The sequence below is a fragment of the Grampus griseus genome, assembly GCF_964374135.1.
Source record: "Grampus griseus genome assembly, chromosome: 9".
Classification (NCBI taxonomy): domain Eukaryota; kingdom Metazoa; phylum Chordata; class Mammalia; order Artiodactyla; family Delphinidae; genus Grampus; species Grampus griseus.
This window is the reverse complement of record NC_139003.1, coordinates 83,974,285-83,991,980: the sequence shown is the minus strand read 5'-3', so window position 1 is coordinate 83,991,980 and position 17,696 is coordinate 83,974,285. Positions and strand designations below refer to the sequence as shown.

Genomic DNA, 17,696 nt, shown 5'->3' with positions numbered 1-17,696 from the left:
AGGCTTGCTGTGTAAAGTTAGGGATCACTGCCCATGATTCCCTCAATTAACACTCACTTGCACTCACCCCCAAAATATAAAACAGGGAATGCTTTGGGTCACAAGGAATTTCTTTTGTAAGATTAGATGGGAAGCAGATGCTTTGATCTCTACAGAGAGCCAATTATGTACCCTAAATGAAGGCTCTTTTGGAATCACAGGTTTAAGTTTCACTTAAATTGTCTAGGTCTATAAAAGAAACACTTATGAATACAATGTCTTTATTAGTGACAAAGTAAAATTCACATTACTTCAGAAAAGGTAAAATTCAAGTTACCTTGAGAATTCTTGTTCCTATTTACTTCTGTATCATGAAATAGAGGTGAATGGATAGTCAAGAAATGAGAAGAAAATTAAATGGAGATATATGAAAAAGAGTCAGCTTTTCAGTTGCTTTCAGGAAAAAAATAGTTTTGTTTTTGTGTTGCTGAAACTTTAAAGATATAGCTATGATACGTTTCGCATAACTAATACTCAGTATCCGTGTTCCACAAATATGTAGGATTATTGAGAAGTTCTACCTTGGCTGGACAAAGAAATTTCAGAGCAATAGCAAATTATACATGTGAACACAGGTAATTAGTGAACAAAGGCCATTACTACAGTATTGTATTTTCAACATACAGAAGAGACTGTGGTACCAATACAGTTATAACTTATAGTCACATGCTTTCTCATACTACATTTATGAGACTGCATATAGCGGGATTGATTTTATATATAAAGCATACCTGCTGGATGGATATCCCATCTCAGCCTTAAATGTTTCTGTCAAAGAAGTTTTCACAGTGTTGTCCCCTGACACCTGATCTTAATACCTCCTCCTACCTTCTGTTCTCATATAGCACGTTTTAAAACTTTTTTTTAAAAAAAGCCTTTTCCAATGTTGAGCCTCACATCATCTATTCCTTGCAGAGCTCAAAGCTGTCACCCCAAGAACTGTCCTTTTTGGTAATGAGAATAATTGATTTCTGTCTCAGTGTATATTTCATTGTGTAATCTGGATCATTCTCAAGCGTCCCTTAGTTTTCTTTCTTTTCCTTGAGACTGAACATATCTAATTAGGTTCACCTTTTCTGACAAACCTTGTTTTCTAAACATTTTATCACTTTGTTTCCCTGCACTCCCTTCAATTTGTCATTGTCCTTTTTTTTTTTTTAACATCCCCACATGAGTGAAATCCTCTAGAGGGCATTTTAGCAGTAGCCAGAGAAATAGAAGATTTTTTTTTTTAATTCACATTCTTCCAAGTATGTCACGATATATTGAAGATGCAATGTGATATTCAAATGAACATGAATGCATAAAAAAAGCAACAGGATGGAGTTAGACTCTTCCCCCATTGTCCTCCCTCCCTTCATTTTATCTCTTTTTTAAGATTTAACTGAACACCTTTACAAGTCATTCTTACTTTGGAGGGTGGTCTACTAAAAGGTATCCACTCCAGTGACCTAAGAACTCTAAATGTCTTCTGACACTTTGTCTGCCACCTAAGTGTAAACTCCTTCCTTCCTTCCACCCCTATCACTGTGCCCACCTCCCAGTCAGTCCTTCCTCATTAATATTAGCATGAGAAGTCACCTGTGTAATTTGTGTCTCCATAACAGTCAGATAGAGGTAAACTGTATATTTACATGTGTTTTCATCACAGGCTTCTCCCCATCCCAAGTTACAGCTGTTAGCTTTCCAAAGGAGGAAAAGGAAGAAATCGAGGGATAAATGAATCTTACAGATGGAATCATGGTTGAAGGCCAGCTGGATTTATGTCTCTTTATCCATAACGTGATCTAAGGCTACTGAATATTCAAAATATTGTTTAAATGAGGCTATGTTTCTGAAGAAGAGAAGACTTAGCTCCCTACAAATTATAACCTATGGAGGGAGGGCTATGATAAAAGAGAGAAATTAGCTTTATTCTCTGTAACCCCAGGAGGCAGAAGGCACAAGGCAGCAAGCACATACTAGCTCAGTTAAAGGAAGGCCTTCCTGATAATGGGGGGTCGGGAGGGCGTTAGAAGCAAATGTTTGCATCACCAGCAGCATTCAAACAGGGGCTGAATGAGATTGGCTACTGTGAGGTGCAGATGGAATTTATAAATTAACCTGGAGATTGGGCTGAATCAGTGGTTTCCGAACGTTGGTACTCAGTCTAGCTGTATCATCCAAGTGCTTAGTTAAAAAATAAATACTGAATCTTCACCCCCAACTATGACTCAGAATCCTTGTAGGTAAGACTGAGGAAATTGTTATTTAACACATGCCCATATGAATGTCTGAGCCCAGCCAGGTTTACATCTTACTTCTAAGTCGAGATGACTTCTGAGATCCCATCTAACCTAGAGCTTCTACTGCTATCTTGATTAAACTATTAGGAGTTGAATGTATCATGTGACTCACCCCTGCTTTGATTTTTGTTATGCCAACTATTTGGGTCCCTAAGCCCCCTTGTTAAGGAGCTAAATATAGTCACATGGAGATAAATTATGGCTTAAAACACATGTGTGAAATATTGTTAGCATATTGGTAACTTCCTAATGAAAATGTTAATTCCTGAAAATTAGAAATGCTAGGCATAATTTTTAAACATGTGGAAAGTGGAACCCACAGGAGAAACAGACTCTCAGCTCAGCGGGAACTGGGCCCACACCTACATCATTTCCCAGTACCTTATCCAATGTGTGGCACAGAGATGTTGTCTAATAAATGCATGTTTAACATACTAATGAACAATTTAATTTAAAAGGTTACTATTACATCCAGGTGCTCTGGATGACAGCTGAAGGAAAACCTGTGAACACCTAAAGTGCAAAATGGATTTGTATTCACATATCAAACAAGTGTGGGACTCACAAACAAAGACAGTATGTGCACTGCAGTTAGCACATTGAAGAGCATGTAGCTTTGAAAACAATCTCATATTTATTGAACCTCTTATCCAGCCTCATTTAGCAAAGGCTTTGAGGCAGCTATAAAAAATACCCAATGTAATGATATGAGATATCACCTATTTTTTAGCCTTTGGCCAGAAGATCAAGGTGTAATTTAAAAATAATAGCACAGGGAACTCTGCTCAATGTTATGTGGCAGCCTAGATGGGAGGGGAATTTGGGAAAAAAATCGATACATGTATCTGTATGGCTGACTCCCTTTGCTGTCCACCTGAAACTATCACAACATTGTTAACTGGCTATATTCCAATATAAAATAAAAAGTTAAAAAAAAATACATTACTGATCTCACTTGGGCTTTGACTGAACACGTCCGTCTGGTTTCATTATGATGAAGAACAACAAATAATTTTCTTTCTACCAAAAGTAGACTCAAGTTCTTATTAAATATTATATTTCAACTTGTTTAGCTATGGCAGATTTAACAATTTGTTTCTTTTTTATAGAGGCCAAAACTAATAGTCCTAGGAAATATTTCTGACATAAGGTTTTTAAAAGAAAAAAAAATGTGTTAGAAGGGCCCATAAATTCTTGACCTTTTATCTCCATTGAAAGGATCATTTCACTTCACTTAAGCCTTGTGGTTCACAGAAGTGTAAGAATGTACAACGAAAAGCATGAATACTTTTCTCCGTGAGCAGTGCAGAAGAACATGAAGAATAAGAACAGGCTCCTTTGAAGTGAGAGGTGAAGCAACATTTCATATCCCCAGCATGTCTCTTTCTAATAAAAAGGGTGAATAGAAATAAACGCTAGTACAAGATTTACAAGACCTTCTGTTTCTCAATTTTTAGAACTGTAAAGTACAACTGAAGAATGTGTCTCAAAGACAGATAAAATATAAAGGAAGAAATAATGATGTTAATAGCCTGTTGTGATGACTTCCTACTCTTATAAAACGCTTAGGGTTTGCCAATAGAAGCTTATGAAAACAGTCTAGGAAAGTTAAAATTATTTTTTAGTATTCTCTTTACAAATAAGTTATGAGGTCAAAGTTGCTTTGATACTATCAGTCAGAGTTTTTTATCTGGAAATGTCTGGAGTTAAGCCAGTATTCTTTGACTTTGGTCTTTCACAATATAGAGCAATGACAACCACTCTTCATGGAAGTAGGGATTGAAGTTGAAATAGAGCATTAAACTGTGAGAAATTTTAAAGAAATTTACATATTACATTTTAGTCAATCTTTAAAATTCTCTATCCTATTGCAGCATCTGACCACCCTAGAACAGATTATAGCCAGAGTATAATCTAATAATCCCCAAATCCTGCAATATTATAAAAATTGAAAGTTACTTATAGAAAAAAAAAAATTTTTCTGAAAGGCTATCTATCATATTAATTATACCAAATACTGTAAACTGATGTTATCAGAAAAACACTAATATATTTAAAATTTGTTTAAATTTCAAGGTGCAATTTAAATACAATAAAATATTCCAAGTTTGATGAGGTTTTTCAGATATATACATCTACATAACCACCATTCTAATCAAGATTTAGAACATTTCTATCACCCTAAACATTCCATGCTCCTTTGCACACAAACTTCCCCATCTCCCCATCTCCTACACATAACCCTCAGGCAACTACTAATCTCCTTTCTGACTTTCTGTCACTACAGATTAGTTTTGTCTGTTCTAAGATCTTTACAAATGGAGTTATAAAAAGTGTATTCTTTTCGGTCTGGCTTTTTTGCTGAACATAATGTTTCAAAAATTTATCCATGTTGTTAACAATGTATCAGTAATTCTTTCCTTTTCATTGCCAAATAGCATTCCATTGTAATAAGATACCAAAGTTTATGTGTTCATTTACCTATTGTATTTGATTTGTTTCCAGTGTTTGGTTCATGATTGTATCTGTTACTAACATCATGTCTAAGTCTTACTGTATTTCTCTTAGTTGTACAATCTTAACTACACATTATCTTTCTAATAATTTAAAAGACATGCATTTGGTATATAGATTTCACATGCAAGTAATGTAACAAGATATGAAATAACTTTCTGCAACAGTTATTAAATAAGAACTTTTCCTCTTTCAATGACCTTTCAGTTAGTTTTAGACTTTTAAAATTTCTTAGAAAAAATCACAATATTTAAAGAACTTGAATGTACTGCCTCTTGTAATTTTAAATTTCTTATCCTTTTGTTGTTGACAACCTTCTGTACAATTTTAATATACATTAAAACATGTAATTCATTCCTAGTCACATTTAGTAAATGTGCTAACCACACAGTTCATAACTTGGTGAACTTGAGGGATGCATGATGCTGTCATATAAATCACAGGGTCAGCATATAAGTTTTCCATCGTGTTAAGTATGTTTTATAACAGAGAAGGCTGATATTTTCAGCAAATTTCCATTTCTTTCTGACCAGTGCCCCCACTCCAAGTCCCACTGTAAGAAAGAATATATATAACATTTGGAGGATAGTAGACCCTAGCTTGGGAATGTGCTATTAACCACCAACTATATTTTTGTCTCTTTAAACATTTCTAATTATGTCTTAGTGATAGAGAGTCCTTCTATTATAACATTGGGTCAACTATGTTTGTTTATCTAGGTGTATAAGAGAGAACACACAAATGAAACTGAATTTAGGAATTAATTATGTTTTATTCCTCATCAGTGCTTTAGGTTGAAACTCCGCCTTATGAAAGTCCCGTTATTTCACTGACTGCAGAAAATATCCCTACTGGCCTCTCAGGAAAGTGGAGGAGAGGATAAAACCTGTAATGATTGGTTAAACGCAAGTCAGTCAGAAATATTCCTTGAATAACCACTTTCAATGGAGCATTCACCATATAAGCAATTAGAATAGAATAGAAAGTCTCCAAATTCCTCCTGAATCTTAAATCCTGTGGATTCACATAACTGTAAAATGATAATGTATACAAAGCTACACTAAACGTGTCCAAATTAACAGAGCACAACACTTCACAGGGCTTGCAAGGCTCTTTAGAAAGTCTCTCACTTTTCCTTCTCGTATCCTTTGTAATTCATGAACTCAGATTCTGCCTTTCTATCATTTAAAATGATTCTTAAATCCTTACCTCTATGACTCTACACATGCTGTTCCCTCTGCCTGGAACTCATTTCCACCTTGCTTTTTCAGGACTCTATTTAGACTCCACCTTACCCAAGAAGCCTTATCTGAAGTCCTGCATCTGGGTTACATGCCACTTTTATATGCTTCCATCAGCCCCCTTTAGCTGCCGTTTATTTCACTTTATTACTGTTTCTTGGCTTCTTAACATTCCCCAGCAGTTGCAGGCTCTGTGAATGCAAGAATCAGGCATATCTCAATCTCTGTTGTATTCCCAGTGTTTATTACAGGGCTTGGCACATAATGGATACCTCATAAATGTTTGTGAGAGAATGAGTGCATGAATGAGTTTGAATACATTATGGAAGAAATAGAGTAACAGAGTGATTGCTTAGTTTAGATGAATTAAGGCAGGCTTCCTGAAATAGGTGAGGTTTGGTCCAGATTTTGAAGAGAATGAAAATTAATAATCAGTGGAGAACAGACTGGTGTACTAGGTTGTATAAAAAGGATGTACAAAAGTCATATTCTAAGAATTGGAAAAAGATTAGCTTCCCCCCGACCAAAAAAAAAAAAGACTCTAAGTGGAAAACTAATGAGAAATGGAGTTGAAAATTAAAAAAAAATCAGTGGTAGTTGATAAATGATTTTAAGCGCTATAGTCAAAGATTTATATTAAAAATCAGTAAGCACATCTTTAAATAGATGGATATCATGTTGAAATAATTTTTTAAGAAAAATATTTAATCATGTTTGTAAGTGAAAGTACTAATGCAAGGTAAACGTGTATTTGCGTAGACTGCAGGTCATTAAAAAAAAGAGTATATGTCATTTCCACTGCAAAAGGGAGAAAATTTTTCAGCCCTGTTCTCCACAGCTTACCTCTAGCTAGAGGTGTGTGAAGCCTTGGAGAGCAGCCTCAGGGTGCCACTGAGCTACTCCACAGCAACACAGTGTCAGTTAAAATGGACACCAGTAAAGCAGAAGCTAGTGGTCTGAAAAGAAACATTCTGTTCATTCAATAAACCTGCTCTCATCTCATTTTCTTAAGGCTTTAGGATTCAATTAAGTGTTAAGGGCTGCACAGGGAGAAATCTGGGTTCTGATTAGACAATAACCAGGTCATTAATTTTTTATATTTACATATAATGTTTCTGAAAACTACAAAACTAGTTTTCAAAAGCTCTGGAAAACATAATGTATTCAAGTATCACATTGTGTCTCACTGATTTATCCTTCGTGATCAAATAAATCTGGAACAAAGAAATGCATGGCCTAATCACTGAATTAAATAGCACATGTATGAAGTGTATGGCTGTATTGTGTAAATAATTAACTACTACTCAATGATTATGTTAACTAGGGCATACTAGAGTGGATAAGATTAATGAAGACTTTGCTTACAATTTAGAAGCTTCCCTATCAACAGCTTCTTTCGCTCTATTAGAACAAAGGATCTTTGCAATTTTTACATTAATAGTCTCAAACTGGAAATATTTGGATCCTCTCCAATACTGATGCTCAGAGCCCTCATAAAAGATCAATATCTAGTGAGCATGAGTACAATGAACATTTGAAAGGATGAAAAACCAAGCACACCAGAGAAGCAGCATGCTATGGTCGAAAAGTGGCCATGACAGAGTCCTAGAAGGCTGAGTGTTTATTTCATTTTTGCCATTTGCTGGCTGTGAAATTTGGGCAATGTCTTTTAATTTCTATGAATCTATCTGCACAACTGAAAAGGAAGGAGAATAATACCTATTTCAAAATGTTTTGTGTAAAGTATATAATACAGTGCTACGGACAAAGCAGGTACTCAATTAATACGTAGTATTAGTGGTAGTTGGATCATTATCAAGTGTATTTTTTCACTAGTCTCTTTTAACAAAAATATACCTTGTAACTTCCATTATGCTTGTATAAAGTATTCCTATGACAAATTATGTAATTTATTAACATATCTCTGCACCATGGGTCACTCAGAATCAGAAAGTTCCAGAGTTGGAGGAAAGCGACTAAAACATCTGTTTTTTCTCTATTGACATCACAGAGAAGTTTTTCTCCCAGTCTAGAAATATTTCCAATGCCCCACTACTTGCTTCTCCCCAGATACAAAACTTTCAGAGGTTTAGACAGGAAAAGTAGCAAAGTATTACTGTTCTTGGGGTAGATTAGGTCTACCCACTCTGTCTTTGGATAACCTTTGGGTTGTTTTTCCAAATAATCAGTTGCCCAGGAAGCTACAACAATGCTCGCCCAATCACTGAATGGGCTGATGTCACTCATCATTAAAGTCATTCTCCAGTTTATAGTCCAAACTAATTCCATGCATTACCACATCTTTTCAGGGAGTTGGGCACTGCCCCACGCACTGCTGGCTTCGTGGTGAATTTGGCTGTGTGGTACCTCTTGAACCTTGCATATCCTTAGGAATAATGTCCTGCTGCCATGATTCTCCTGGCTAGGACCAAAGTTTTCATATTTCCATGGACAAATGTTTACTGAAAGGAAAGGATTGGGCACAGTGCAAGAGCTTTGGATCCAGACAAACCTAAGGTCAGATTCTTGTTCTACAACGTACTGGCTGTGTGACCACTGACAGCATCCTGCAGTCTTAGTTTCCCATACTCTAATATAGCTAATCCATAGCACGGTCATGAGGAATAACTAAAATCACAAACCCAAAATATCTACCATAAGACTATTTTTCTCCCTGTTCTCACACCTCCAGGTCCCCCACAAAATCATTCTTATTTTTTGTTAGCAAATTTTATGAAGTCCCTCTAAGCCAAATTTCACACCACACACACACACACACACACACACACACACACAGACACAGCTGTGGAAAGGTAAATCACCCTCATGCTTTAAACTGTTTATGTTAAACCTGGTAGAATCCTTCAGTAGTAACTTTCTCAAGTCCTCCTATCTGTCATTAAAAGAATCCTAGCGTTAAGGATTTCCTTTTCTTCTAAACAAGGAAAACAGTCTAAAACCTTTCTCAAATGATGAATCAGAGAAACTGAGTCAGCAGTACACACATACACACTCATACACACACAGGATATGAGTTCTCCAAGTCCCTAAACTCAACTAAGAGAGCCCACAATTTACTTAAAATTGTTAAAATGTGCACTTAAGAGATGAAACTAAGGACTCCTCCCCTAAAAATGGATGCAACATAACGTAGTGTAAAAAATGAGTCAGTCACACCTGAATTTAAATCTGGATTTGCCATTTACTAATTCTGTAGCTTTGTGATACAGCAAGTAAATGTCAAACCACTTTATATGCATAAAGGAGATAATATCTATCTGTTGTTAAAATTAAATCAGATCTGTAAAAATCATCTAATACAGTGCCTGGAACATAGTAGGTGCTCAATAAATGGTAGGTATCGGGGGGGGCGGTAATTATCACTAGGAAGCCTAGTTCCCTTAAATAGTCTCCTAAATTGTTCATAAATACATACAAAGAACATATGCAAGTAATCCTAGCCTGCTCTCCCCATGCCCTTTTCTACTGATGAGTAGGCACAGTCACATATACAATGCTTCCAGAACACAATCATAGTAAATTGAAATCTCCCTCCTTGTTCTGTATCTGATGTCCAACAGAGCATGTTTATTCCCTCTGTCACAGGGAAGCCTTTCAAACATCCAAAGGCAGCCTCCACGAACCCCCTAAGTCTTTTCTCCAGGCTAACTATTCTTAGTTCTTTCAATAGCACTCATATTTCAGGGTTTCTAGACATTTCACTGCTGGTCATATTTCTACGGAGGAGTTACTAGATCTAAGTAGAGCTACATTCTATATAGTGAGTGAAATATTAACTTGGGGAAAAAATTCTCTAAGAAGATAATTTAATGGGGGAAAATCCCCCTATCATGCTAAAAATATACCATCTTTTACTGAAGAAACGGTTTTGGCAAACAATTTTTAGCACTAAGAAGTAGGTATCTTTAAAGCTCCTGTTGGCTTGTGTCTGTTGCCCTCCTACTGCCCCATCAGGATGCTGCCAGGAGCAAGATTTCTAGCTTCCTCCTGTCCTAGCTTTTAAAATACTTTTCAGTCTTCTCAGTGTATACTGCAGGAGATTTCTTTTCTTTTCGGTACTGCATAATCACTCAATGTTTGCAAGTTAATTTTCTAAGCAAGATAACTTCTTAAAAGCAAATTTAAACTCAACAGAATTAATGTTGCTCATCTTACCTACTCTGGAAATGATTAAATGTAGCCTAACCCTCCTACTGTGACAAAATTTAATAACCTTGGCTGCACTATATAAATAAGGAGTACATTAATCCTAAATCACTACTGTCTTACATACATAGAGTTATATATTTGGGTTAATCAGTAAGTATGTGCACAACTGCTTTTTTCCTTCATCCTCAGGCAAAGGACTGATAAGTTAGTTTGCACAGGTTAAACGATGTGACTCTTGCATCATGTTTCCAAGCCTTTATCATTATCATACACATTTTAGCAAAAAGAAAAATAGTATCTCTTATTCCAAATACTTCTTGTTATCATGCACATTGCTGAAAAATTAAAAGACTTTGAGTTTTTTGACAGTTAGACTGACCACTAGGATTTTTTGGTAAGAGTTAATACTTGCCATGCCCTCTTTAAAAGCCAAAAAACCTTGTGCTCATGATGCATTGAGTGATTTGATGTTCTCACTGTTTTATTCTTCTTCTAGATTTGTTTTCATGTAGTTGAGATAGTGATGAACCAAGCAGATCAACATTAGACGTTACACACGGGAGAAAAATTCAGCTCTAGAGACAACAGTCCACAACTTGCCTTTACCTTAACAGCACTGTAATCAGCCTAACCCTTTTTTGCTTTCATCATTTAATGCTTTTCAAACAGTGTACACAACTACAATGTGTACCATGTGGATCATATGTATTTGTAATACCCTATCCCAAGGTTAAACTTTTATTTATCAACTTATCTCTAACCTTTCATTTCTACCATCTTCTCCCTTGTCATTTTGATCTCTTTAACGTTTTTGACATTTCATGTTTAATCTCCTTGAACATTTTTTTCTTTTCATTCAAGGAGAGCTTCAGATGTTTGTCCTTTACATTGCTGAACTGATAAGTCTGTCCTTCATTATATCTATGGAAATATAAACCTGTTATTTATTTGTATTAGAGTCTGTTCTTATTGAGGGTTAGTACATTTTCACTTCATCTTGCCCCTCAGTCTACGTTCTCATTTTGCTAGGAAGTGGTGTAAACTAGATTTTAAGTATTTTATTTTATTTTATTTTATTTTAATTGGAGTATAACTGCTCTACAATGTTGTGTTAGTTTCTGCTGTACAACGAAGTGAAACAGCTCCCTCCCTCTTGGACCTCCTTCCCATTCCCCCCCCACCCCACCCCCCACCCCACCCCCGCCCCCCGCCACCATCCTGCCCATCTAGGTTTTAAGCATTTTAGGCTTTTGAGACTGAGTACCAGAATTTGGTTCCAGCTATGCGTCTTACAATTTTTTTCCTCTTGGCCAAATTATTAAGCTCTAAAAGCCTCAGTTTTCTTATCTTTAAAGTGGGGATTCTACTGGTACTTATCCAAAAATTAAATGACACTGCATCTTTTACACTTAGCACAATGGCTAACATATAATAATAATACAAAAGGAAAAGACTGCCATAAATATAAATAAATCCCCATCCTTACCTCATAGAGGAAATGACATTTAACCTTGCTAAAAAATAAGAAATTTTCCAAAATGTTCTGCCATTTCCTATAATGAATAATTTTATGAGCTTTGTAATTTTTTTTTAATGTTTTTAATGTACCACTTCTCTCTTCTTTACTGTGTCTACATTGCCCTTCTCCTGTCCTCTCATCCTTAAATGATGAATGAACTTTTTGAGATTGTGAGATACACTATAATTATTTTTCTCCAGCCATAGAAAAAATCTATACCTGCCCACTCCTTCTCACAGGATTGATAAAGGATTTCACCTCGTTTATGAGTACAGTTCATTTCTTTAGGAAGTTCGGAAAGGAACTACTAAGAACTTACTATTAGCCTGACTTAATCAGTTTAATACAGAAATGCTTTCCATGATTATCGAGTGTCTTTAAACCTTCAGAGACTTTAGTACTCCTTTATATATAATATATATATATTATACAATATATATACATTAGAAAATCCATTACAGTGAGGTCATAGGGAATTATTTTCATATTTCTAATAAACTACATCAGTGAAAGCAAATGAGTTTGTCAAAACTGTACTGACATAATAAAATCTTCCTTTGGTATTTTATATTGGGTTCATTCTTGTATTTGGAGTCTTTATTTTATTCTTTGCTACTTCATTCCGCCAATGTGTACCAAGTTTCCTCAAAGAACATGAAGTCAATATCTTGTATCATTTTTATAAAGATACATAACACTTGGGCACCTATTGTTAAATTTCTTATCTTTTGTCTGAATGTGAAAAAATCCTCTATAATGAGACAAAAAGATTAGAGACCCAGGACATTTGCAAAACTTACTAAAATATCTACATAACTGTTATATCATAATTTCTAAACATAATAAGTTCAGAAAATTAGGCCACGTGGAAACAAAAGAATACAAGCCTCTGTTTGAGAAGAGAAACTATAAAACAAAAATTATCAATTTCTCTTTAAACAAGGAATTAATTTTAGTTAAATAGAAATTATGAAGAAAATCACTTGGAACTAAAATTATTTTATTTATATACTGTGCTATACATTGCCTTCTCTTACTGAGAATAAAAGCCAAGCAATAAAGAATATGCATGACCCAGTGAGCTAAACAAAGAACCTATTTGTTTTGCTCTCTAATAAGTCTGACAGGAGTTTCAAGTCAGATTACATTTCACTATGTTCTTTCTATCATATTTCTATCACATTTGTCACAAGAGATAAGAATTCTCTAGTTGATAAATTGTTTCACTCCCAACTCTGTGTTTACCCATCTGAATTGTTATAAAACATGACTTGGATGTTTGTAGAAAGTCATAAAACATGGTCAGTGTAGGAGATAGTTCACAAATTATACTTATTGTTAATCATTTCAGATATAAGGGAATTAAAATGAATTTAGAGTTTTCTTGTTTATCTTCTTCCTGCCAAAAACTAAGCTCTTTATTATCCAGCTCTATGAAAATCTTAGTATAATCCCTGTTGTTTGAGAGGGTCAATCTGCTAACTTTCTCTTATTAAGATTTTAATAAAAGTCCATTGGACAGTGTCTTTCTTTTAACCTTTCACTTTGTTTTTATTAGTGCCCAAATAATAATAATTATTAAATATTCCTTAGTGCCAGAAATCTTGACAGGATGTATACAAGTTTGTTGTTGGTGTTCTGATGATTTGAAGTTTCTAAGGAGTTTTATTGTCAGAGGCAGTTCATTGAACAGTGTCTTAACCTAAAACATGATTCAAAACTTTGTTTCTTCCTGTCAATTCTGCTCTACTAATATGAAAAACTCAATGCATTCATTAATATTTTTTGACCATTTTCCATTCGATCAAGCAATAAAGATTTCTAATCATTAGGATAAATGTATATAACGATAGAATAAACTGAAAAATAGAAGATGATTATGAATGGAGTTGCATTCATCCTGAAGTCGTATCACTAATTTGAAGTTTCCATTCCTTTGCCTGACTTGTTTCTGTATATTCCTATGACACCACTGCATAGACTTAACCTCTCAGAACCACTTTGTCAAATGGGTATGAATTTTGACTGAAACAAATAAGAAAAAAATTTTAAGCTTCAAAAATAATCCTCCCTAAAGTATACAATATATTTTGCTTCTATAACACCAAAACATAGATTGATAAAAATCCAAATATTTTCATTTCTTCAGTTTTTTTCATTATAAAGAGTTTATGATGACCAAGACTGAACATTATTTATAAATTAGAGTATAGTGCTAGAGGCTGAATCTATTTTCACTTAAAAATATCTATTTCTGGGGCCATACTTTGCATGTCCATTGAATAACATCTGGTTGGTTTGATCAGTACTCTGCCATTTTGATTGAAAACAAGATTTTAAGAGGTGAATTACTGCACTGGATACATTTGGTATGGAGTGTCCTCTTTGGGAAAAATCAGAGGGATTTTTAAACTAATATTGTTTTGTTCAAAATATGAAATGGAGATGTGGTTCATAACAGTATAAATGAGGTAAGCTGGAGTACCTGAAAGACCATAGGTCTTCATATTTTTGATGATTCTTTTTCCTTTGACCTTTGGGAGCCAAGGGATGTTTATTTCATGTTTGTGATCTTAAATAGGGTGTGGGCACATTGTCTGAGGTCAGAGATAAAGTGATACTTATGCCTTAATGAGGGACAGTTAATGAAGGTCAAAATGGGTTCCCCTCCTTCCCTCTCTTCCTTCCTTCTTTCCTGCCCTCTTTCCTCCCTTCCTTTCCTTCCTTCCTTCATAAACCTTACCTTTTATGAATTGGCCTGGGCCTCATCCAGATTAATAAAATATCAATTTAAAAATAGCTATACATTCTTTACTCCTCCAAACGTTTCCAATTAAAAGTTTTTCTCATAATCATGTATAAGCTTTTCCTTAACCATACCAAATTTTATCACTTATAATGTCAAATAAGGCACTAGCTTTTTGGAACTTCCTTAAAGTTTGCATGAGCAACAAATACCATAGGAGAGCATGGTGTATCATATCTATTTTAAACTTCCCAGGACTGTTCTGCTGATAAATGTTCATAATTCCAGGCAAAGTTAATGGAAGGAGGGAATTCCCCTTGAGAAGAGAATAAATGTAGGGGAGCCATCTGAACACAGAGTATGGTGCTTCAGTGCAATTAAGTCTGGAGTACCCTACTGGATATCAGAACTACACCTGTCATTTGGTATTCCAAAAACACTGATAGTATTCATGATTGTTCTGAGGGGAAATAAATTATTCATTTGCCAAAGTCTGATTACCACTTGAAATGATATTCTGAAAATCACCCATGTGTATTGAAAAGAAAAGCAAGCAGGAAAACAAGGTAAAAATGCAAGATTAATTTTCCTTTAAAAATAATTTATGCTGTTTCTTATGATTTGAATAATACCTATCAAAAGCAATAATGTATTAACATATACTAAAAGTTCATAGCAAGCATAAGGAGTCTTAATATTTCATAGTTTACTTATTCAAAAGTGATTTTTCTCTTATTCATTGTTACTAAATAGAATAAGGTCTCAGATACCTTAACTATGAAATAGGGATAATAACAGCACCTTTCTAACTAGTTTCTTATGAAGATTAAGGGACTCAATACATGGAAAATAATTAGAACAATCCTGGACATATTAACCACTTGGTAAATAAAAACAATAAAAATATTATTATCTGCTGTGATCATTAAGGCTCATCATAAAGACCCAATTCTCCTTTCTTTCCAGACAAGATAGGATTGTATTTTCCTACCCCTTTGACATTGTATGATTTCATTTGGAGGTGGGAAGGAAGCAACTATTATAAATTCCAGAATTATTTCTTGGATGACAAGGTGGATTATAAAACTGCTGAAGAAGGAGTTGGAGAAATAGCTAAGTTCAGTGTTGGATACAGTGTTTGCGCTAACCCTGGACAACCAGGTAGGAATGCCTACCATTCAGCTGGATAAATAAGTCAGGAGCTGGATGCAGATTTGAAGTCACCAGTTTATGTGGCTTTTGGAATCATGGGGCTTAAAGGAATCACCTAGGAAGTGGTTACAGAGAAATCTAGAGCACTGTGTGAGGATCAAAGTCTAAAGAACTTCAGAACTTGAAAGGTAAACTAAGGAGGGATGAGAAAGAAGATTGAGAAGACTGAGCAAAAAGACTTTTCTGACATAGACAAAGGTAGAGAGGAAACCAGAAGGAAAGGGATGGCACAGAAGTCAAAACGGCAAATAAAGTTTTAAAAAGTCCCATAGCCATTGAAAACACTCAGTTACTGCCTGGGAAAATAGTTCCTTTCAATGAATATGCATACTGCTCAATTTATTGCCACAAAATCTTCAATTTCTTAAATTCATCCATAAGAAGACACTGTGTCAATTTTGAATATGTTGCTATTTAGTACACCACCTCCTGGCTGGATTAAATTCCAACTTGTTCTGGTGTAGAAACAGACTGTAACACAAGTAAGAGGGTGAAAGAGAGAGATTAATGGTGCAGGTTTTGCTGCAAACATTTTGAAAGTGGATGTGTGAAGCTCTCAGATTTCTCATCTGCCACCTAAAGAGGATAAATCATTTGTGTTGAATAGGTACAGACATGTTTTTTCATCTCCATAGCTCTGTGAAGATGATATGACTGTTCTAGATGCAACAGTGGGTTGTCCATGAACCAAGACTCCAAAAGTCACTTCTCTTAGGTACTAATCAGAAATCAAGTACTTCAAATGTGAGGAACATGGTAAAACAAATGCATGAACTATATGCATTTATGATGCCATTTTGGGGGTAATTTATAACTTGTGTTTTGTGGTCTGAAACCTATTTTATTTGCCATGAGTTTAAGTAGTCTTTTACTCAAATAAAATGGAATATGTGGTTTTCAAGTCACCAGTTGTATACACATATATACATGTGTATATATATCATACATATATATTTTTCTTCACTGATCAGCTTGGAACTACAGAAGCAAAATTAGTTAATTAATAAATTATACTCTGTTAAACTACTAGAGCTAATCAATGAATTTGGTAAAGTAGCAGGATACAAAATTAATGCACAAAAATCTCTTGCATTCCTATACACTAATAACGAAAAATCTGAAGGGAAATTAAGGAAACACTCCCATTTACCATTGCAACAAAAAGAATAAAATACCTAGGAATAAACCTACCTAACAAGACAAAAGACCTGCATGCAGGAAACTATAAGACACTGATGAAAGAAATTAAAGATGATACAAACAGATGGCGAGATATACCATGTTCTTGGATTGGAAGAATTAACATTGTGAAAATGACTGCACTACCCAAAGCGATCTACAGATTCAATGTAATCCGTATCCAACTACCAATGGCATTTTTCACAGAACTAGAACAGAAATTTTCACAATTTGTATGGAAACACAAAAGACCCCGAATAGCCAAAGCAATCTTGAGAAAGAAAAATGGAGCTGGAGGAATCAGGCTCCCTGACTTTGGACTATAATACAAAGCTACAGTAATCAAGACAGTATGGTACTGGCACAAAAACAGAAATATAGATCAATGGAACAGGATAGAAAGCCCAGAGATAAACCCACACACCTATGGTCATCTTATCTTTGATAAAGGAGGCAAGAATATACAATGGAGAAAAGACAGCCTCTTCAATAAGTGGTGCTGGGAAAACTGGGCAGCTACATGTAAAAGAATGAAATTAGAACACTCCCTAACACCATACACAAAAATAAACTCTAAATGGATTAAAGACCTAAGTGTAAGGCCAGACACTATCAAACTCTTAGAGGAAAACTTAGGCAGAACATTCCATGACATAAATCATAGTAAGATCCTTTTTGACCCACCTGCTAGAGAAATGGAAATAAAAACAAAAACAAACAAATGGGACCTAATGAAACTTCAAAGCTTTCGCACAGCAAAGGAAACCAAAAACAAAATGAAAAGACAACCC

At 35.0% G+C, this 17,696-nt stretch overlaps 1 protein-coding gene across 3 annotated transcripts in view; it reads right to left on the bottom strand.

Annotated features, from left to right (window-relative positions):
• The window catches only part of MAGI2 (membrane associated guanylate kinase, WW and PDZ domain containing 2), a 1,326,400-nt gene that overhangs the window by 665,271 nt on the left and 643,433 nt on the right, over positions 1-17,696 (bottom strand). The window lies entirely within an intron of this gene.